The sequence below is a fragment of the Anser brachyrhynchus genome, assembly GCF_964034855.1.
Source record: "Anser brachyrhynchus genome assembly, chromosome: 4".
In the NCBI taxonomy this organism is placed as follows: Eukaryota; Metazoa; Chordata; class Aves; order Anseriformes; family Anatidae; genus Anser; species Anser brachyrhynchus.
Window position 1 is genome coordinate 28,439,765 of NC_137698.1, and position 23,111 is coordinate 28,462,875.

The 23,111-nt window shown below is 38.2% G+C and overlaps 1 long non-coding RNA gene across 2 annotated transcripts in view; it reads right to left on the reverse strand.

Annotated features, from left to right (window-relative positions):
- Positions 1–23,111, reverse strand: part of LOC308195035 — an 86,202-nt gene that overhangs the window by 60,303 nt on the left and 2,788 nt on the right. The window contains exons 2-7 of one of the 2 annotated variants that reach the window (XR_013951168.1): positions 15,743–15,834; positions 10,636–10,709; positions 9,618–9,707; positions 9,014–9,198; positions 6,149–8,557; positions 762–2,148 (exon numbers count right to left, since the gene is read on the reverse strand). This is a non-coding gene — a long non-coding RNA (uncharacterized lncRNA). The remainder of the gene's footprint in view (positions 1–761; positions 2,149–6,148; positions 8,558–9,013; positions 9,199–9,617; positions 9,708–10,635; positions 10,710–15,742; positions 15,835–23,111) is intronic. The other variant, XR_013951169.1, reaches the window with a different exon arrangement.

Below are 23,111 nucleotides of genomic sequence, written 5' to 3' on the forward strand. Positions count from 1 at the left end.
AATATTTGCTACAAAGTTGATTTTTATAGGAAACTTGCACTGTTTCACCAATTGTGAATAGCAAAGTTTTCTCACATACTAGACAAGTTGTCATGTGGTGACACACATGCTCTGAACCAGTACTACAACAGCATGTTCATTTTCTCAGTCATGGGAGTTTATAAAAATTCTGTGGCCTCTTCTGGTGGTGGTGGTGGTTGTTGTTGTGTGTTGTTTTTTTTTTTTCTTCTTCAGTGTACCAACTTTACTGAAAAGTACTATGACCCTCAGGCAGTTAACCTTCACTCTCATCAAACCCAGAGCTTGTTCCCACCCAGATACTGTCTCACTCTCCCAATAAATTCAGCCAGAGTCATTTTTAATAATCATCACAGTGATTTTGCAGTCAAGTTAAACAGGCAAAGATGGGACACTTCTCCAGAAGTACCTTCGAGGACAATATTTCTTGACCTTTTTTAGTCCAAAATCTACTTGACTTTCACAAAAAAATCCACAGCCTACCCTACCATTAGTGTAAACCCACAGCATTGTCATAATGATTTCCATTACTTTAGTCCAATGTTGTTTAGGCTAAATTTCAAATAATTGTTTATACTGTTACTTCTGCTAGTGTGGGAATAGATGTATATTTTTAATATTATTTTTTTCACACACCTTCTAATATTTGATATCTTTCCTTCTCTCACTTGGCAACACTAGCCTGCGCACACTTTTGACATGCCAGCAAAAAACACGTCACATTAATAAGAGTTGTAGCTCACCTCGGGGAACTATAGGCCTGTTAGCTTGACCTCAGTGCCAGGGAAGCTCATGGAGCAGATTATCTTGAGTGTCATCACGCAGCACTTGCAGGGCAACCAGGCGATCAGGCCCAGTCAGCATGGGTTTATGAAAGGTAGGTCCTGCTTGACGAACCTGATCTCCTTCTATGACCAAGTGACGCACTTGGTGGATGAGGGGAAGGCTGTGGCTGTGGTCTACCTTGACTTCAGTAAGGCTTTTGACACTGTTTCCCACAACATTCTCCTCAAGAAACTGGGTGCTCGTGGCTTGGACTGGCATACGCTTCGTTGGGTTAAAAACTGGCTGGATGGCCGCGCCCAAAGAGTTGTGGTGAATGGAGCCAAATCCAGTTGGAGGCCGGTTACTAGTGGAGTCCCCCAGGGCTCAGTGCTGGGGCCGGTCCTCTTTAATATCTTTATCGATGACCTGGATGAGGGGATTGAGTGCACCCTCAGTAAGTTTGCAGATGACACCAAGTTAGGTGCATGTGTCAATCTGCTCAAGGGAAGGAAGGCTCTGCAGGAGGATCTGGATAGGCTGGACCGATGGGCTGAGGTCAACTGTATGAAGTTCAACAAGGCCAAGTGCCGGGTCCTGCATCTGGGGCACAACAACCCCAAGCAGAGCTACAGGCTGGGAGATGAGTGTTAGAAAGCTGCCTGGCAGAGAAGGACCTGGGAGTACTGGTTGATAGGCAGCTGAATATGAGCCAGCAGTGTGCTCAGGTGGCCAAGAAGGCCAACAGCATCCTGGCTTGTATAAGAAGCAGTGTGGCCAGCAGGTCTAGGGAAGTGATTGTCCCCCCTGTACTCGGCTCTGGTGAGGCCGCACCTTGAGTACTGTGTTCGGTTTTGGGCCCCTCGCTACAAGAAGGACATGGAGGTGCTCGAGAGAGTCCAGAGAAGGGCAACGAAGCTGGTGAGGGGTCTGGAGAACAAGTCTTACGAGGAGCAGCTGAGGGAGCTGGGGTTGTTTAGCCTGGAGAAGAGGAGGCTCAGGGGAGACCTCATCGCTCTCTATAGGTACCTTAAAGGAGGCTGTAGAGAGGTGGGGGTTGGTCTATTCTCCCACGTGCCTGGTGACAGGACGAGGGGGAATGGGCTAAAGGTGCGCCAGGGGAGGTTTAGGTTGGATGTTAGGAAGAACTTCTTTACTGAAAGGGTTGTTAGGCATTGGAATGGTCTGCCCAGGGAGGTGGTTGAGTCGCCATCCCTGGAGATCTTTAAAAGACGTTTAGATGTAGCCCTTAGTGATATGGTTTAGAGGAGGACTTGTTAGTGTTAGGACAGAGATTGGACTAGGTGATCTTGGAGGTCTCTTCCAACCTAGACGATTCTGTGATTCTGTGATTCACCTGGATTGGATCTGAAAAGTAAGAGAAATGTGCATTTCAGTATGCACATTTGGGATCTGGCTGGTGTTACGAATTGAATACTCATTAGCTTTCATAGTGTGCTGGGTTTGCCCTTCAAGCACTTCTGCTGTATTTTGCTTTGAAAGGTACCTAACTTGTGCTGTCCACCACCTCTCCCAGGTGTATAAGCAAAGCTTGGGTAGCGGAGCCGATCAGTAGGCTATTTTTAAAGATCTAAACACAATCTAAACACAACTTAATCTAAACCTTAATCTAAACACAACTGCTAGAGTAGATACAGTTAAGTCATCATCATTATAAAGGTCATTAGTCAAAGAAATCTACATCAAACCTGAAACTGTGCTGCAGACAATATTAGCATGAGAAGAATATGAGGAAAACCATAAATAATATCAACTAACATAACAATATCAATAAATTCAAATAAAATCTTTTTAAAAATCCATTAAATTATCTGTAAAATCCATAGAAAATACCATTTTTTCATTGTATCTCTCACTTGAATATGCCTTATGATAAATCAAACCGTTATGCAGACAGCAACAATTTCAACAGGAAATATCTATATTTCAGTTAGAAAAATTGCTGTAAAATGTTTTTGCTAGACATAGGAATGATTAAAAAAGAAAATGAACCATTTTCTAGATGTCAAAAAAAAGGACTCATGGGTCTGTATATCTAATCATGTTCCTGGATTTTCTAGGACACTAAGCTGTGTAAGCTTTTATAGTCTCCCTTTGTATTATGATTAATACATTCATAAAATATAGACTACACTATCCTTTCAATTGCTTAATATTCTAGGTTAATTCAAAAACACCTATATTCTTGAAAGAAAACTATATGAACCAAACCTTAATTTCTTTTTTCACTCACACAGACCTGTAAGAGTTTAGCCATAGTTAAACAAAATTGAAGAAGCTAGTATTTTTACCTTAGTGATCAAGTGTTACTGGCTTTGTCTGCAGGCAACTCTCAGAATTAATTTGTGAAAGAAAAAAAGTTGTTAAGGATGATTATGTCGTGATCAAAGAGTAGCACCAGGCAAAGTAATGTTCCAGGAAGTCTGGAAGTAAGTGAAGTGGAAACAGCATTTCCTCTCCTATTGCCGCAGTAATCAGGAAACTTCACTATAATGTTCAGCAAGAGGTGTTTTTTGTTTAGTTTCTTTCAGGGAGGATGTGCAGATCTCTTATAAACAATATCTGGTTTAAATACACTCCACTCAGTAACCAAGTAACTACTGGAGAAAATATTTCTTCTAAGCAAACCAGATATCAGATTTCCAATAAGAAAAGCTGCCAGGACAGCTTTCCTCACCATCTATGTATACTAATAATTGAATAATTGAAACAGAACAGTGTCTCAATAAATAAGCTAATATATGTGGAATAAATCAATATGCCTTAGAAAACAGCTTTGACTAAAAGCATTTTTAACATAATTCTTTACTTACACATAATACTTTAGAAGTAAACTATAGAGATTCATTTTCCCACTTAAACCCTATGGATTTTTCCCTCATAGGGACTATACTTTCATTTTCGGCAAAGTCCTTCTGAATTTTTGGCATCACCAAAAGAGGCCTATAAGGGGAAAAAAAATCCTTCTCAAAATACTGTGAAGAAGCATATATGAGTGATCTCTGTACTTGTCTAATGAGAAATCCTTTTTATTATACAATAAGGCAGTGATACAAGGAAAAAACCTTGAGGAAGAAGTTCACTCAAATCCATACTTCAGTTAGCATCAATATTAAATAGGGCTTAATGTGCAGCTGTTTCTTTCAGCTTTAATTTAATTTTATTTTGGTTAGAACAGACACTCCACAGTTGTAACCCCAAAACGCCATCCTTAATTATTCTCTGTTCATATATTTTCCATTGTGAATGCCCAATTTCAGCTCAGCACCTTTGCATTTTCAGAGTAGCCATGGCATCCCCCAAGCCCCCCTCCTTTTTCTCTGTCTGTTTGCTCCCGTCTCAGAATTCAGGACAGCTTTGGAATGAACTGACATGTGAAAGAGTAATTATCTTTCAGACACAGTCTGAATGAGGAATTAAGACATCAGTTGTGGACTGGAAATCCAGCACTAGCCTAACCATCAATTTGTGCCCAAGCACTTGACCCAGCTGTAGTGCATGAAGATTAGACATGATATCCATTAGTGTGTTAGTCGTGCTGATTGACAGCCAAGTCTTGTGTGCATGAATTGGTGTTTGGGTACTCAGATAGAGAACAATTACTTTCATGTTCTTATTAATTGATTTAATGTTAGTTAAAAGGTTAGTTTGCAAAAAAAAAAAAAAATAATAATAGAAAATAGAAAAGAAAGGAAGAAAAAAGGCAGAAGAGGTGGAAAAGTCTCTGTATAATTTCTTTTATGTGTCACTCAAAGTGACAAATATAAGGTTTATATATACGTATATGTATATACGCTTTTTCTAATTACTCTATTCTTTCCTGAGTGACTGTATGTTTAAACTTCCTTCAAAGAATTAAACCTTTTATTTTATTGCTTTTAAGTCTTTTTGGCTCATGTTTGCTGTTGACAATTTTCTTGCTTGAGACATTAGCCCCAAGACATATAACAAGATACTAGGTGATGCCACAGATAGCAGGAGGAGCACTTAAGGCTCTAAAAACTGAATTTGATTAACGATTGATGGGAACAATCCTTAACTATTCTAACAGAAGAAAGGTGCAAATAGCTCTGCTAAAAAAGTGCTTTGTTTCAACAGCCTCTAACCTTATACAAAAACACATAATTATACATAATCATTATATTGTCTGAGCTGTGTTATTAGGATGGTGTATTCAGACTGCTTGTGATAAACACCAGTGAAGAATTATAGTCATAGATATAAATCAGTCTTATTCAGGAGTTTCTTCTCTTCAACAAAAGTAACCCCAGCAAGACCTTTCCATGCTAAGTACACAGTGCTATAAAGATTCTTAAATATTGAACATTATAAAACAAAAAGAATTATCAGATGAAAAGAGAAGAAAAACCTTAGCCCTATCCTCCAAAGAAATTATATTTAATACATGTCAATAGGGTGAGGATTTTATCCCAGATATTTTACCATGAGGCAGGTGGGGAAAAAAAAAAATGTCATAGTAGCCTCACAGCAGGGACCTTCTTGATAGTATTAGCAATACAAATTGCTTGAAAAAATATAAACTGTTCAGCCAATAAATATTTAATTACATCCTTTAACTAGCTAGTCAAATTTGTCTGATATTCAATATGGGTAAATAATATTTTTCTAGGTGGAAAAAGCAAATAGAAGTACAAGTATCATACACTTTAATGTGAGCCCCAAAAGACACCTGAATTTCATCCTTTTAGTCTGACAGCAGAGGAACACAGTCACAAATATCTTTGAGTTTTCACTATATATCAGCCCGTGTATCATTATTTCAAATCGCTGGAAACTTTGTCTTTATGCATCTTGCTGTCCAGACTACTTGTGGTAATATTTTTTGTTTTGTTTCATTTTGCTTTCCTCCTTTTTTTTGTTCTTTTTGATGCATTTGTGGACTTGCCTTACTATCCAATTGTTGGCTTCCTAATATATAAAGATGCAGAATTTGTGGTTTGCTTGCTATTCTACTTCTATTAGCATCATCTAAAACTGATTGGATATTAAAAGTGTTTTATTTAGGATTGTTTCTGTTGTTCTAAATTTTGAAATAAGACCTGCTGATGCAGCATTATACTGTTTCACTACCAAATGCAGATATTTGCCTTTTATTTGGTATTTTATTAGTTCCATACAAAAAGAAAAAGGTTTCATGCTATCTGTTCAACTGTCATACAGATAAGGGAAAGCATTAACACATGCCTACTACACTCCACATATAGTTGAACCGCAAAATACAGCAGCACTGTTATAAAATACTTACTAACAAGCATTCTTCAAGTTTTTGAGGCTTATGCTACAGAATAAAGAAGAAGGACATAGTAATGAAAATGAAAGTGCTTACCCTGCAGCCATCATAGAAAGAAGCAATGTCCCGAAGAAACCTAATGCATTTGCAGGCATTTCTTTAACAATAATAGGTAGAGGAAACATGATTGTATAAAAGATTCCATATGTATTTGCCAGAAAGTTAGCATTCAGCAAATCTGATTCCAAGTAAGTCCTGCATCTGCAGGCAAAGTAAAAGATGAGTGGTTTCTGACCAAGGAAATTCTTAATCTTATGTATGGCGTATCATAAATATTATAACAGTTCAGAGCAGTTTCCAGAGAAGTTTGACACAAAACAGGCCTTAATAAATTTATGGCTTTGGTACTGCGGCATAATCAATAGTGACTGTTCAGCCTAGGCCAGGACTTCTGACAACCATGTCGTGTGACATTAGGCAGCAGAGATTGTCTTCTGTCAGTCAGGAAACTAAAGAGCAGCTGAGGCATGGCTCACCTCCTACACTCAGCAAACTTCCCTTCCTGTAAATTATGACCCGAACAAGATCTCAGTAACTTCTCCAATCAAACTCTTAATCTGCAGAAAATTACTATGTGAGAATGCTATGGATTTGTATGTATGCAAGTATGTGTTAAAAAATGCAGGACAACATAGTGATGAAGAGGACAGAAATGACCTCATGTCTTAATTGTAAGCAATCCTCAGATATTTTCAAGACACAGCAAGCTGTATTTGCTGATCACTATGTGGCTAATGAACACCATCCAGCTAGATTTTTATTAGATTTTACTTAATTAATTAAACTCAAACAGTTGCAGCCTAAACTAACCAAACCACTTGTAATTATATGCACCACCCAAATAGATTGATATCACCTAGCAATTGGTTAACACCTCAGGGCTTGGAAAAGACTGGCCACTGTGAGGGAGGGGAGGAGAAAAAAAAAAAAAAAGCAAGCCTTAAGCCTTAACTTCTAGTTTATGGGTGACTGGGATGGGGGGAGAGCTTCTGTTTTAAGAGTCTTTATTGTTTCTATGCCTTCCTTTTTTTCTTTTTCCTCTACAAAGTGTCTTGTCTTGTTTTCCCTTGTCACCCCAAGGTTAAAATGAAAGTGTGATAAACAGCATGTAGCAAGAGCTAAAACCAACGGCAGAGCAGAAATGTCAAGGCTGTTTGTTTCATCTAACTGAGAATATTAAAGCTTCCCGCTTGCGGGGAAAGGCCTTATTTCAGTGGGTGGGAGGGTCATGACTAGTGAGCATACCAGACGGCATAGTGATGGCATATGGAGCATTTTAGTTCTGGGTCATTGGGTTCAAATCTGACCTAGCTTTTAGTATCCAGTAGTAATTACCATCTGTTGACTATTAGTGGCTATATGAATTAGTCCTCTGTCTAAATCCTAGTAAAATTATTTCCTTTTACAAATAATGACAGTATCTTTGATTTTGTTAGGTGTCCATCCACCTTTTAATCCCCCTGCCAAATGGCCACCTCTCAAGAAATCATCCTCTTTTCCATATAACTGGGTCCTACAGGAAGGCTTCAGGCTTATCAGGGAGCATGTTTGCACTGGTGCTTATCATGTGGTACCTGCTGTGCAGATAAAGGGACTTTCATGCTTCAGGGCTGACAATCTGGCCATCTTGCATAGAATCAGAAATCTTAAAATTAGAGGAACATGCAATCCATCTCATCAAGCCTCCTATATTTTACAGAGTGTACAACACAATCTGGTAGGCTCTGCACTCTGAAGCATTGTTTTAAGCTATAGCAGTCCTATGTTGTGCCCTTCTACTCTTAGTGATTCAAAATAGTGTTGATAAAACTGTAAATATTCCTAAGTAAATTATTAAATTGACTAGTGTCACCATTGATGACTTGCATGTCATTTTGAGTCTGAATATCTCTAACTCCAGCTTTCAACTATGTCATTTTCTGTTAAGAGTCAAATATCAGCACAGAACTCTTCCTCAGGTAAGCATTGCATGCCAGGATCAAATCTCTGCTGAAATTTTAGCTTCTAAAGGCAAGTGTCTTTCAAATTTTAAAGCATTCCTGGTTGCTTTGAAAAATATTTTAATGGAACAAAGATTTTCAACTTTTATTCTGAAGACAGCTGGGATTTATATTGCTATAATCAGAGAAAAATTTCATCTCCTTACCTTATGTCTCCAGGCTTTCTTTTCAGGTTTGTTATGTAAGTATTTAGTAACATCAGTGCACTCAAAATTTATTTAACATAATCTTTAAAACCTGCAAGATTCTCTAATTCACATTGAAGAGCATGTTACAATCTTCATTTTTAGTCACATTACTTTGCATTTGTTCATCAAATGAGATCCTCTTATGAAGAAATGTAATCGTATGGACTTTCTCCAACACCTTTCACCATTTCTATGTCACCTGAAACATTACTGAGACTATGGCTTTTGAAAACGTTCTTCCACTCCAATGAGTATTTCTGCATTAAAAACAGAATTCTATGACACACAAAATATAATAATAGTATGTTTCTTATTCTTTACATTTTACTCTTAATAATTCAATACCTTATCCAACTACTTCTGATTTATTTTTTAACCAGCTTTTCATCCATTTAATATGAGTTCCTTTAACTCTCTACTGTTCTATCAGAACAACTTTTGACATTAGAAGTGATACCATTAAAAAGTATAATTCTGCTATATACACACAGCTGTGGCACAAGCCAAATGGTAGCTGCAGTTTGCATGATGTTTCTGGGACTCTTTCATATTGATTTATTCATTTTTTCTAGAGCTGTCAATGGTTATTAGGGCAACAATTGATATGTGTTGCTTGATATAAGGAATTTGAACAATTCTTGCTTTTATCCATTTTAGAAGAACTGTATAAGATACTGCTTCAAGAGTATCTTGTGAGGAGGAGAAAGGCTCACCTTGTGTCAGCAGGTTTGAGTAAGGTCCAGCAGAGGACATGGCCTATTCTTCGGCTCTCATGTAGCAAAAGCCTGGAAGGTCTATAGTACACTTAATGGCTGCTGCTCCTGAGGACAATAAACTGGTGTTTGCACACTCGTTCTGTTGTCTGGTATTGGAAGAGTCACAGAAAGTAGATGAAGCCCTGTGGTAACCGAGACCAGCATCAGGCATGGTCCTCTCCGTTTCTGTCCTACCAGTTAGTGGTAGCAGTTAGATGATTACTGCTAGTCCCTTCATTTGCTCATTGTCTTTTCTCTTGGGGAAAAAAAAAATCTATTTATTTTAAAATAGCTATTTTAAAATAAGTGGCATGGGAATTATCCCATGAGAAAACAAACAAACAAACAAACAGGTCTACATATTTATTTTCAGAAAGAAGCATTTCTCATTCTCCTTATTTCCCCACCTCTACATCTGGGGACAAAACAGCTGCAGGCATTGTTACCATCTCGCTTAGTGTTTTAATTCTCTCCATTCAAGCTAGTTGTGAGCTACCTACGGGACACTCTTAATACTCTTCCATTAATCACACTCCAAGAATACCCAACAGCAGCCCAATACCTTTGTAGGCAGCCCAAAACCAGACTTTTCCACAATGGTGCCTCTCAACAGAATCTACTGTTTCTGAAGTCTGTGTTGGTGAACGGTCTCCTGCAACAACAGGGGAGTGGAGGGTAAGTCCAGGAACTGAGATAACCAAAGCAATCAACCAGATGGAGCAAAGAGCCCAGAGAGATCTCAAACTACCAATTCAAAGTCCTGTCAGCTCCCCCAGACCTTCCTACGGACTCACACAGAAAGAACAAGTACTTCTGTGTCTGTTCTAAGACCACCATATAATTACAGACAGGGCAGTTCATAATGGCCTGTCATCTCCTTCCATTTTATCCCTTACTGACTCTTTGCTGAGCAAGTCTCTGGGAATCTCTGACATGATACAACACCCAGAAGAAATGTCCACCCAGCACGCACTTTTCTTCCCAACCACATCATAAAAGGGCACAACCATCATTTGACATAAAAGCTTCCTTCCTCTTTCCCAGTCTATTATTTCCAATTTTCTGGTACCTATCTAATTATTGTGAGACAAGTAACATTCATAAACATCACAATCATTTTCCTTTTCTTTATTTCCCTTCTGAAGCCTTTGACGATCTCTGAATGAAGGTAATTTTTGCCAGGGCTTCCAGTCATCAATGGGACTTTTACCACACCATTCTGACTCCTATCAGCCCTCTCTGCGATATATGCTTTTATTGCATCAAGAAAACACTATGCAGACTTCCTGTTCGTTTACCGTCTGCTGAATGTCTTGTCTGTTTTTCTTAACGTCAAGAATGCTGAATTCATGAAAGAAAAAAATAAAATAAAATCCCACACCCCATGAATGCAGTTACTGAGTATTCCTAAAAAGTGCTGACATGCTCTTTTAACAGATATCTTTTAACTATCAAATATCTTCACACATTAAATTACTTCTATGCTTGTTTTCCTGTTAGTTTGGAGAAAACACTGCTTTGAAGTGTTTTAAAAGATGTGTGATTTCATTTGTCCCAGTAGCAAAAATGCAAAGCCTTACCTTTAAAGGATTAGGCCAGCTTTCTGAAAATTGTCTGGAGACTTTAGGGTTATTTGTGTTTATGGCAATTGTTCCTGTAAATATGTAACAACAACTAAGTATTTTCTACAGTGACTTTCACAACCAGAATCAATCAGGTAGCAGCACCAATACACAGCAGTACGTAGCAACACGAATACACAGCAGTACATACTCAACCATAAATTGATTTACAGGGTCATTAGTTTTCTCACTAAGTTTAAGGAGCAGCTCCTCTTAGTGATACCAGGAGATGCTTGACATTCAACAGTTTATAAAATAATAAGACTCAGAAACAAGACTGAATCTTTCAAAAAAATCCTAGTGGCTAGTGGGAAATTGCATTTAAAGCTAAGCTAATACAAAAATTCAAGATTCCAGGGTGACCATGCTGAAATAGTAACACAAATAATCTAACTATGTAGAGTGTATTATAGAATTAAACTTGCAATGGCCTGGAATTACCATGGAATTTCTCCATATGTATGCGTATCTGAAAGAAACCTTCAGGATCAGAAAAGCAATTTTTTATGGCAACTTTTCATAGAATTACAGAATGTCTTGTGTTGGAAGGGACCTTAAAGATCATCCAGTTCCAACCTCCCTGCCATTGGCAGGGATGCCACTAGACCAGGTTGCTCAAAGCCCCATCCAACATGGCCTTGAACACCTCCAGGGATGGGGCATCTGCAGCTTCTCTGCACCACCCATTCCAGTGCCTCACCACTCTCTGAGTGAAGAATTTCCTCCTAACATCTATATCTAAATCTCCCCTCTTTTAGTTTAGAACCATTCCCCCTTGTCCTATTATTATCTGCCTGAGTAAAAAGTTTCTTACTATGCATAGCTACTATGAAATTCCTGTTTCAATTACTGATAATTTTCATGACAGACTTCCTTCTGATAAATATAAACTGTCACTGTTATATCAGCTCTGTGTTCTAAGACTTTTTTAAAGCCAAAGTCTTTAATTGATCTTTAAGTGTTCAACAAGATTAATGCAGCTTAATATCTGTTGTCACTACCCTCAGACTGCTACTTTTCAATGTTCTACCACCAAGTCTATGTACTTCAACTTGAAAGGTGAGTCTGCCTCCTGAACATCAAAGGCTGACACTTCAGAGCTTTTATGTTATCGCATGTGCTCCTCCTGACACAGCTGAATAAAGACATTGCACACAGAGCTCACCTGAAACAGCTTTGACACTGTAACTCTACTAATAATTTTTCTCTCTTGCTAGCCCAACTCCAGTATCTCTTCTCCGATTTTACAACTGCTTTTAGTATTTCTCCTTGAATTCAGGACTGGCCACTGCTCTCAGAGTGATACAATGGAAACTGTAGGACCATACCATTGACCTACATGCTCTCTTGCTGTCTTAACTCTTTGGCTGGTAACATCTCACAGCAGACAGGTAACTGGCAACATGTAGTCTGAATACTCAAGTGCCATTCCTGGCAATGTAAATATATTTTTGAGAAAATACAAACGTCTCTTTCTTCAGGACTGAGTTGATTCAGAACTTGAATGGATTTTCCAAACAGGTTTGCACCATAAATAATTTTTAAGATATGGGGTCCTTCAGATGACATCTTTCTCACAACTGACAAAGTGCCAAGATATTGGGCAAATAGACAAAGGAGTATAGTATCCCCAACATTAGCCTTCTCCTGTTTTCTGGATAAGTACAGGCACTTCATTAAAATCTTCATGGTAGCTTCTGTGAAAAGAATTATAGAACACATATTTTCTGTTTAAATTTTCCTCTAAAATTTCAAGCTTAAAATAGGACCACATAACAAACTCTATATTCAGTTCAATCTCATCTCAACATGGAAGGTGGAGTCTTCATATGGTTATGGGTTTCTTCCACAACTGCTTTTGTTCTGGGATCTTGTTGTTTGCCATTGTCCACCTTCAGCTTTCTCCAACTTCCTAGTGCTTTATTCTGTGTTTAGATAACATCTTTATAGCTTGTGTTTTCTTTTCAAGAGCATGTATCTCCTTTACCTCAGTCACATTCACTAAAAGATTTTGGATAATTCTGTAGGCATTAATAACACTAAGATTTAGCTGTGCAAACAGTAAGACAGTCTATGTGAGCATGCATTGTATATTAGAGTAGCACCAAGGTAGAAAAGTTAATGTAAAAAGCTAGAAAAATAGAGTTTAAGTCCTACCTTGATTATTATGTTACTGAATGTACAAATCACTTTTTCTTCCTGTGCATCAGGTTCTCTAGTGGTAATATAGGGGCAAAATATTTTCCAGTTTGTAAAGCCTGCACAAGCTTTATGAAAGGCATTGTAGAAAGAACTTTAAGACTATCTAAGTGTCTCAGATTTAATAAAGAGAAAACAAGAGCTGCTAGAATAAAGAACATCATTATTTTCTTATTTAACATTTATTTTATGAAAAGAATCCTTTATCAAGAACCAACTCACTAATATGTTAGATGCTGTGCAAACACAGCTTTGGGCACAAAGACTCCATAACATATATATAAGACAAGGGACAATAGGTGAAAAAAGTGAAAAAAAATGGACATTTCAAAAAAATGAATTTTCTATTTCCTGGCTAGAAATAGAAGTGATTCCTGGATGAAGTAGAAATGGAATTTTACTGATCAGGATTAACAAGAACGGTCCTCCTATAGCAGTAATGTTTTTTTTCAAGGTTTCCTGTGAGTAACAGTAGAGGGCAATTTTAAGGAAGATAATGAAGCAGCTTTGTGGATATATTTATAACAATTCCTCAATGTACAAGGGACATCATGGGTCAAGGCATAAGGGTACCTTTTGAAAACTTAACAAGGGGGCGGTGAAGGCTGTTGCCACAATATGGTTGACACTGATGAAAGAGAAGCCTCTTGTTTGTGCAGAATGCTTTTGCTACAAGGAGAGTATGATTTTGTTTGGGACTCTATTTTCTGTCACAAAACAGAAAGTTTCCGCTTGAGAAAATCTATCTCCCTGCTGTGTGTCAGTCCTATTTCCACAAATAAACAAGAACATTTCTTAACCCAGTTAAATGTTCCTGCTATGAGACTACGTGTTTGTAACAGCATGTACTGCATGTTACCAGTTCATCAAAAAATATGCCCATCATCTATGTGAGTCATTTTTGGAGAGCAAGATCTTTTTTCACCTTAAAATACAGCCCAGGATTATACTATTTTCAAATTTTTAGCTTCCCATTTCTGCTACTTATTAAGGCAATGCTGGCTCCCTTCTATGAGACTCCTTCCTCCACCCCCTGCACAAGCAAAAAAAAAAAAAAAGCGCAAAATAAATAAATAATAATAATAATAATAAGCCACAAGCATAATTCTCCTGAGATTGCAATTTAAAAGGTAAAATGTACACAGTGCCCCTTTAGAGCCCCCCTTTCCACAGCAAATGGAGTGGATAGTGCTTAGACAATATTGCTGTTATCAATTAGCACTTTGACAATTAGCCAAGCAGAGGAACTGAGCCTCCTGCAGCAGGCAATGCAGAACTTTCAATTACATCTTTCTATTTCCCACAGCTCAGCACTAGATTAATAATACATTTAGGGAACTCTGGTGGCAGGCTGATAGAAATGAAGAGATGGATTAACTGTAGTAATAAGAGCAGAAAGGAGAAATTCAGGTGAACAGTAAAGGGGCCTTATATATAAGCCATATTCCCTGTGAGACAACATTAAGGTACAGTTGGCCTTTATCAAACTAGAATACACTGAATCATATTTACAAATCTGTTTCACAAAGTCTTATAGCTACACTTTTAGAGGATCCATGTAGCTCACAAATTCCTCTTGCTATGTACACAACTTATGCACCCATTTTCCTAATCTAGCACACACTTAGTTCTCTGAGTCCTCTTTCCCACAACCTCATTCTCTGCTGCTATGGTAGAGCCAACTTTGGTCCCTGAGCCGTGAAGACTGTTAGCCTTCAAGATTTTATGGCTTTATATATAAGACATAAATGATTTGTTGGTAAAAGGGCACCACTGAATTGTTGCTTTTAGATATTCAGTTTATGTACTATATGGCAATTCATACAAAATCTTCTCTTCTTTCAGATAAGAAACTTCTGAAGTCCCACAGAAAAAAAACTACCAAACTACCTAGAATTGGCCAATCTTACCACAACACATCTGAGTTTGTCACAGTGTATCTCCTGGCACTGCTGACAGCCGTTTCACTGTATCTGCACCCATGAAAAGCAAAGTGGGGGATGGAGAAGTAAGCTCAGAAAAAAGTTCTCAGAACTTGTGAAAAAAGTTACAGTGTGCTTACTAAATTTTCCCTGTAATGGTAATTTGTATAGGCAAGAAAGATATTTAGGAAGGGACAGCTGTGTGTTATGAAAGGCTCTTTTTCTTAAAGGTACTTGAGGAGAATAACTGCTCAAGAACTAAAAAAAGAAAATAAAAGGAAATCCTTTGGTGTTTTGGGTGGGGAAGAATAATAACTGTTACATATATTTACTCTCCCATCCTCTCCATATCTCAAAATGTCTAGGTTTGCTGTGTTTTTATGATTTTTATGGACGTAAACATGACAATGTATTTCCTTTCATCTGTTATCTTGTAATCAGTCAGTGACACCTTCAGTGTGGAATGGATCTGAGTTTTCAGCTACAAGAAACACTTTATACCTACTTAGATATTTATTTCTCTACCATGGTTGCTGTTAAGCATCTGGGGAAGAGAAGAGCAGACCAAAAGGAGCGACATGACTTTTTTGTATGTGCTAAATTTATATGTCTCACAGAGGCATTTGCAGTCACTTTTTTTTTTTTTCAAAATAATTAATATTAGGTTTAAAATATGATCTAGGTTAGGACTGAAATGTTGATGTCTAAGTCTATATTAACCTCTTTACATAAATCTGGAGCTGATCACTCTTCCTGCAACTCTTATATTTATTTGTGAAGTATGGATGTTTCTTCCATCCTCAACTTGTTGTCCTTGTCCGAATAATCTCTATGACACTGGGAGAAAAGAGAGACTTTACTTATTCTTCTGTGATGCATAGTTCCACTAACTGTTGTGTATCTTGACATCACTTCAATACAGCTAATTAATAGTGAATTCATACCTTTGATTTTACATGGTTGATCCTCTTCCACAAAGAACAGTTTCCATTCAGGTAACCACAATTGGTTAGATGAAGTAGCTTCCCATGTTTGCCTTGTGTAAAACGTGAAGGAATAGATGGTGCATGTGAATTTGAAACAAAGTTTAATTTGGGGGAAGGGGGGAAAAAAAAAAAAGGAAGGGAAGGGAAGGAGGAAGAAAGAGAGAAAAGAGAGAAAAGAGAGAAAGAGGAGAGGGGAGGGGGAGGGGAAGGGGAAGGGACTGTTTGTTCTGCTGTCTCTGCTATCTTCACAGCTACCTACTTCAGCTACAAGACACAAGACAGAAATGTGCTACTGCGTAACCTTGTCAATTCAATTTTTCATATGCTGTGCATGTGTTCTGTAACTCAACACCATTCTTTCTCCTCAGTCTTCTGCCATGGACATTAGTTTGTAGCAAATTCCTGTATGAAAAATTTGAAACATAATGGAAAAAAAAAAAAGTAAAAAGGGTTCACTAAGAAGAAAAGTAGGCCCTGTTTTCCTTTTTTTTTTGAAGGCAATTTTGGATCGCTAAAAAGAAAATGACTGAAAACTGTAGGCTTTAAATCATTCTAATATCCATGACTAGACCCTGGGCCCCTTACATGGGTCTCCAGCTCCGACCTCGGGTCTTTGCACATAGTACCCTCCAGAATATCCTCAGTGCTCTCCTAAAATTGCATGAGAAGCATGGCTGCCTGTTCCACTTCCACTGACCCACTTGGGAAAACCTGTCCTTCCTCGCAGTGTTGTATGTAACTTTGTCAGCCTCTTCCTCTATTATGTATGTCCAGCAGTTTCTCAAGGTCTGCTCAGGTAGCTAAGCCAGGGGCATTTTTTTATAGCTGACATTACGTTTCCAAACGCTTTCCTAAGAGTTATTTTAAACATTATGTAAAAGTAACCCTGTACCACTTTAAAAGTATTCTGTACACTGACAGGAAGAAATTACTGTGCTTTTCCACAGAGGAATTTTGGTCAGGGTTTGGCAATTTGATGTTTTATGCTTTACATTTTGTGAGGCAGACAGCTTAGTACCACAAATCTGGAAATAATTTTACTATAACATGCAATATATTTGCTTCCCTTCATCAGTAATATTCAACAGCATATTCACTTATATTCCCTGTCATCTTTGATCTGTTTTAAATATGACCAAGGTTACTGAACTCCTTCAACTGCTTATTGTGGGAGCCATCTGGTATCTGGGCATAAGGAAAGAGAAAACATACATAGGGACATATGAAGCCTGCAGCAGCATGCACAGCTTCCAGTGACAGCCAACTTGCTTCCCCTCAGTGGAGCCAAGGCAAGACAAGACTTGATTAAGAAGGACATATAGTCTGTATGATATTTGGTGTGAAAACACACCTTTAACTCTGCATAACTTTACACTGTTTGCAAGTTGAATTTAGCAGTCTATAAAAACAAAATTGTTAAGTGAGAAAATCAAATGTCTGAACACAAAGGTAGAGCCACCAACTAAAAAGGTTACTTCTCTCACAGAAGAGTGTTGAAGCTACAAAATCACTGCAGTTAATTATGGATTTAAATAGTGCTGGAGTAGCTTGGATCAAAATCTCTTATATGCCAACTGAACTGGGAAATTTGCAAGTCGGTTTTAAAATCCTCCTCATTCTGTAAACACTACATATGGTAAAGAGGAAATAAGTGACCTAGTCAAGTGAAAGTTTGCCCTCTGGCTCTGGTCTGTGCACTCAGCTGGCTGAGTCAGACTGGCTGCAGGGAATTATCTGCCTTTTTTCAAATGGTTCAGACGTGCAACTCAGAATCTGTTTAAGAAGGAAGCTGAATTTAATTCTCTGCAGCCCATTATTGTTCAGGATAATTACTACAACGGAATAATACCTGTGGGAGAAATGTCTATTTTTCTCTAGGTATGCAGTTACTGTTATACATTGCACAAAAAAAGATGGAAAATGCTGTAAAAAGACCATATCATGAAACCTTAACTGTAAGTCATTCCAATTTAAAGAACATCAAGCATAATTAAGCATAATCCCTTTGATAATTTTAATTGATACACATTTTTGTAATAACAAATATTTGTTTTTAGCTGAAGAGCCTATTTTGTCTGTTGATAATGTTCAAGGCCATTGCAAATTTGATTATCCAACAGGTAGAACAGAAAATGCATTTACAATTTCCCAGCTTTCTTTGGCCATAAGGAAAAATCAAAGAAAAAAAAAGTCTTTGTTTTTGTTTAGCTGAAAGCAAAGCAAATCTCCCTGGACATTTAGATAAACAATAGACATTTCTTGCATTATTATTTTTGTCTATGTACAAACTGCTCTATAAGCACTACAAACTGCTTTCTTTTCTTTTAAATATGTCAACTAAGTGAACATGAAATAATTTAGTGGGATTAGGTCTTCTTTTTAAGTGTGGATGTTTACTTAATGTTGATACTGAAGATCAGAATTTCTCTGTATGGGAACTGCAGAATTGTGAAAGAAAAAGGGATCTCAAAGAAAGAGCCTAGTCATGGTTAGTAACACAGTTCACGAATGAATGCTAATGAAGTGTACAAAGGCTTCAGGTAAATATGAAGGCAGACAGGAAAGATGATCAGAGATCCTTCTGTAAGGCATATACACAAAAGACAATGGCAATTTTTGTACCTGGGAGCTCAAGCATATAAGAAATCTAAAAAGTAATTTGGAGCTAACTTTGCTCCAAGTGGAAAATGAACTACTTGTTCTCCCTGATTTTCTGTCAATATAGAGTAAACAGAAGAGACAGAATGACCTGATATACTACCTATTTAAGCCCTTATTGAAAAATTTCACATCTTACTTTCATTAAATTCTTTCTCCTGCTTTCTAGCACATGCACAGACACACATAGGTAGGGTAGGCCATTTTATCTAATTGTACCCAGCGAGATGACAGTGTGGTAATGATTTTACTACAAGTGATGCTGGTACCAGAAATTTTGAGACAGAAAAAGCTGTCTGACGTAGCTCCATTTATAGCTCCAAAATTCAGCCTCCAACCCCTTTCCATGGCAAGATCTAGCTAGTTCTAGCTTGTCTCCCTCAGCACTGCAGAATTCATTGAGGAGTTGAGAGACGTTGAGAAGTCCAGAGTTCAGCATATCCCCCAAATAACCATTGTACTATTTGACTTATCCAACATGCTGGAAAGAAAGTAAGAGAGGATACTGTTTGTATTGTTTTTAAATACTCTTAAGTGATTGGTGATGGATGCCACATGAGAAGATAAATAGAAAACACCTGGAAAGAGCAAGAGGTAAAAATCAGCAATACATTACTGATTGGAGGTAAAACAACTGGAAGGTAGATCAAAACACATAATATCAGAGGTAAATAAATCTGGTTGATTTTCAGAGGAATGAAAAATTTGACACTGTGTCAGATGTGTGTGGAGAAAGTAGAACGCTAGACTAGAGAAGAAGGTAAACCTCAGCAAATTTGTTTGTATTGGTTGTAACTCTGGTTTTCACCTCCAGTTGAGGAGAAACCAGAGGGTTACTTCCAAAGGCAGATCTGTTTGTCCTTGAAATTTCATCTATCTCAGAACAAACCTTCAATCTTATAAGTAGAAAATCTTATCTCTTACTGCATTTTGTATGAATGTAATGTACAGACACACAGCTGTCTCTAGGTATAGGCAGGAGAGGCTGTTTTCTCTAAGCAATAAGATACATTATCTGTATCTCAAATAATAGAAGCAATGTTCATCCAGGATTGACATCTAACAGGTTTCTACACCTTATGTAGAAGGTTATGTTTCTACATACATTTCTTCTTTCTTATGTTTCTACACCTTATGTAGAACATTAATCAAAGAGGAAGACAGGTATGAGTGTTCATCTGCTTATTTATTAGTAATTTCCATCAATATGGAAATATCAATTTCCATCTTTTCCTCAAGAAACTGGCTGCTCACGGCTTGGACTGGTGTACGCTTCGTTGGGTTAAAAACTGGCTGGATAGCCGGGCCCAAAGAGTTGTGGTGAATGGAGTCAAATCCAGTTGGAGGCCGGTTACTAGTGGAGTCCCCCAGGGCTCAGTGCTGGGGCCGGTCCTCTTTAATATCTTTATCGATGACCTGGATGAGGGGATTGAGTGCACCCTCAGTAAGTTTGCAGATGACACCAAGTTAGGTGCGTGTGTCAATCTGCTCAAGGGAAGGAAGGCTCTGCAGGAGGATCTGGATAGGCTGGACCGATGGGCTGAGGTCAACTGTATGAAGTTCAACAAGGCCGAGTGCCGGGTCCTGCATCTGGGGCACAACAACCCCAAGCAGAGCTACAGGCTGGGAGATGAGTGGTTGGAAAGCTGCCTGGCAGAGAAGGACCTGGGAGTACTGGTTGATAGGCAGCTGAATATGAGCCAGCAGTGTGCTCAGGTGGCCAAGAAGGCCAACAGCATCCTGGCTTGTATAAGAAGCAGTGTGGCCAGCAGGTCTAGGGAAGTGATTGTCCCCCCTGTACTCGGCTCTGGTGAGGCCGCACCTTGAGTACTGTGTTCGGTTTTGGGCCCCTTGCTACAAGAAGGACATGGAGGTGCTCGAGAGAGTCCAGAGAAGGGCAACGAAGCTGGTGAGGGGTCTGGAGAACAAGTCTTACGAGGAGCAGCTGAGGGAGCTGGGGTTGTTTAGCCTGGAGAAGAGGAGGCTCAGGGGAGACCTCATCACTCTCTATAGGTACCTTAAAGGAGGTTGTAGTGAGGTAGGGGTTGGTCTATTCTTCCACATGCCTGGTGACAGGATGAGGGGGAATGGGCTAAAGCTGTGCCAGGGGAGATTTAGGTTGGATATTAGGAAGAACTTCTTTACTGAAAGGGTTGTTAGGCATTGGAATGGTCTGCCCAGGGAGGTGGTTGAGTCACCATCCCTGGAGGTCTTTAAGAGACGTTTAGATGTTGAGCTTAGTGATATGGTTTAGAGGAGGACTTGTTAGTGTTAGGTCAGAGATTGGACTAGGTGATCTTGGAGGTCTCTTCCAACCTAGATGATTCTGTGGTTCTGTATAATGGTTTTATGTTTCATTTGGCTTATCTCTGTTCTTTTAAAAAGCAGAGAGACAAAGCTGAGTTTCTGCTTTCCATTAGCCAGAGTGGATTGCTGTACTATTTCTCAACATCCTTCATGGTTACATATCTTGCACTGAAAGCATTTGAAGAACATTCACATCCACAGTGATTAGGCTGTCCTTGACTGTGAAGAGAAGTATTTTATGTGCTCTATACAGGTGCAATGGCTTAGACACAAACCAAGAAAAAAAAAAAAAATACTTTCAGGCAGCACTATACTATTAAAATGCTCTCGTGGTTACACCTCCTTATACTCAACAGCCTTTTAAACATCTTAGACTATGAGGTCGTATAGCAGGAAAATATGGCCACCATATTTTAAGAAGTATAACAGTGACATCTAGTGTAATGAAACTGCATGGCAAGGCTCAGAAATTTCTTCAGTAATATATTTTCATTTCCTCTAATACTGAGGCAAAAGTCATTGCCTGGTACTTTTCTGTAAACTAAGTTTACTAAATTACCTTTAATGTTAGATGTTAATCATACTGACATAAAAGTTTCTTATGTGTTTTATTAAACCTGTATATATAACACAAAAGTCTGAACAATGTAATTGTTTCTGAATTCTTTCGTTTCACATGCAATCATTGCAAGGTTCTCCCATGAAAGATGTAACTTTCTGATCAATATTTTTAGAATAAAAGACATTTCAGAATACTAAGACTTCAGTGCTGGTGGAACAAAGTAAGCAAAATAATTACCTAAGGAAAAGTAAAAGTTTCAAATATAAGGGCTGTACTAACTCATCTATGTAGCCATTCTTTTAAAGACTTGTCTGGTATTACTCACTGTATCTGAGGAAGCTGATTTTTATAATTCACAAAATCTTTTTTAACAAAGACAAAAGCAAATTTCACATATTCTAGCAGGAATGTCATCAGAACAAACAATGAAAAACTATGGTAACAGGAGAAAGAAAAGAAAAAAAGAGAGAGAAATTGCATGCTGAACATGCACCCTGTATAGTCCAGAGCAAAAATCCAGAACAGAGATAGAAATCATTGACCACCTACACTGAATGATTATAGAAAGAAATATGGTGCATGTCTGTCCCACGTGTGGTCAAATAGGCAGCATACCTGCTCCACAGGCTATATTTTGATCAAATAGGTAATGGGTTTTTAATCTTGTGGGGCTGGGGGCATGTCAAGCTTGAGAATAACAAGAATATGGTATACTACACCTTGACTGAGAACATCAACATAGTGTGTAACACCTGTTGAGAAAGGCTGTTCTCAAGGTGGGGAGGTGTGGGGGCACATGAAGTCAGGCAGATATGAGCTGCTTGTAACTGTAGAGAAAGAGAAAAGTGTGACTCATAAAGAAGGGGAAGGCAGGAGAAGAGAAGGGAAAGGAGTCTGGGCTGAGGATAATTGTCAATACAACTGATATGCCAGAGAAAGTTTGCTCAGTCTTATGAGAGCATTAAACTGTTTCACTTATTCTTGGGTTCATGTCAAGTCATCGTAATTGAGTTTAGTATCAGGCTCAGAACTGACTGCTTTCCTCTGTGTGGTTAAGAAAAAATCTTACAAGTTATACTTCATCCAAATAACAGGATTAAGAGTAAAAATCTTACCGCATTTCAAACACAGAGCCTTTTATAGAAGGAGGGAATCAAAATATCATGCCTGGAAATGAAGACAAAAGCTTATCTGGAGATGGCTCAGCAAAGAGAAAATAGGAAATAAGAAACCCAGAAAATAAAAAGAGTAACAAACACAAGCCATCTCAAGAGGGTAAGAAAAATGAGAGAACGATAAATGTAATCTGACAGGGGAAAAATGCAGCAAACTAAATGGCAAACTTAATAACGGGAAAAAAAAAATAGGGGAAACAAAATTAAATAAAGTGTGCTAATTCCAATTATTTTGCACCAAAAATATAACCTTTAAATGATCATTCTTTATTGTTTATGATCACTTCAAGCTGCACAAGGGGGTCAAGAAAAAGTTAGGTGTATCTAAATTCTAGGCCTGCAGAGATTTCAAGAGGACCTCCCACCAAGCACTGTGATAGCTAACACTGTGCTGGTGGGTTCTGAGCCTAAATTGACAACATTTGTGTAGATGTATTTAGCCACCCTAGAATAAGAAAAGCAGAGAATAACAAGACTTTCTTATTAATTGCTGTGAATATGAGGGGGAAGAGCAGAACTGACTTGTTGCTGCGATAAAATCCTACTGGAGCAGATGATTAAATGTTCTGATGACATTTGTTCAGTTCCTATTGACTAAATATCTGCAGAGAAAGAAAAAAATGGA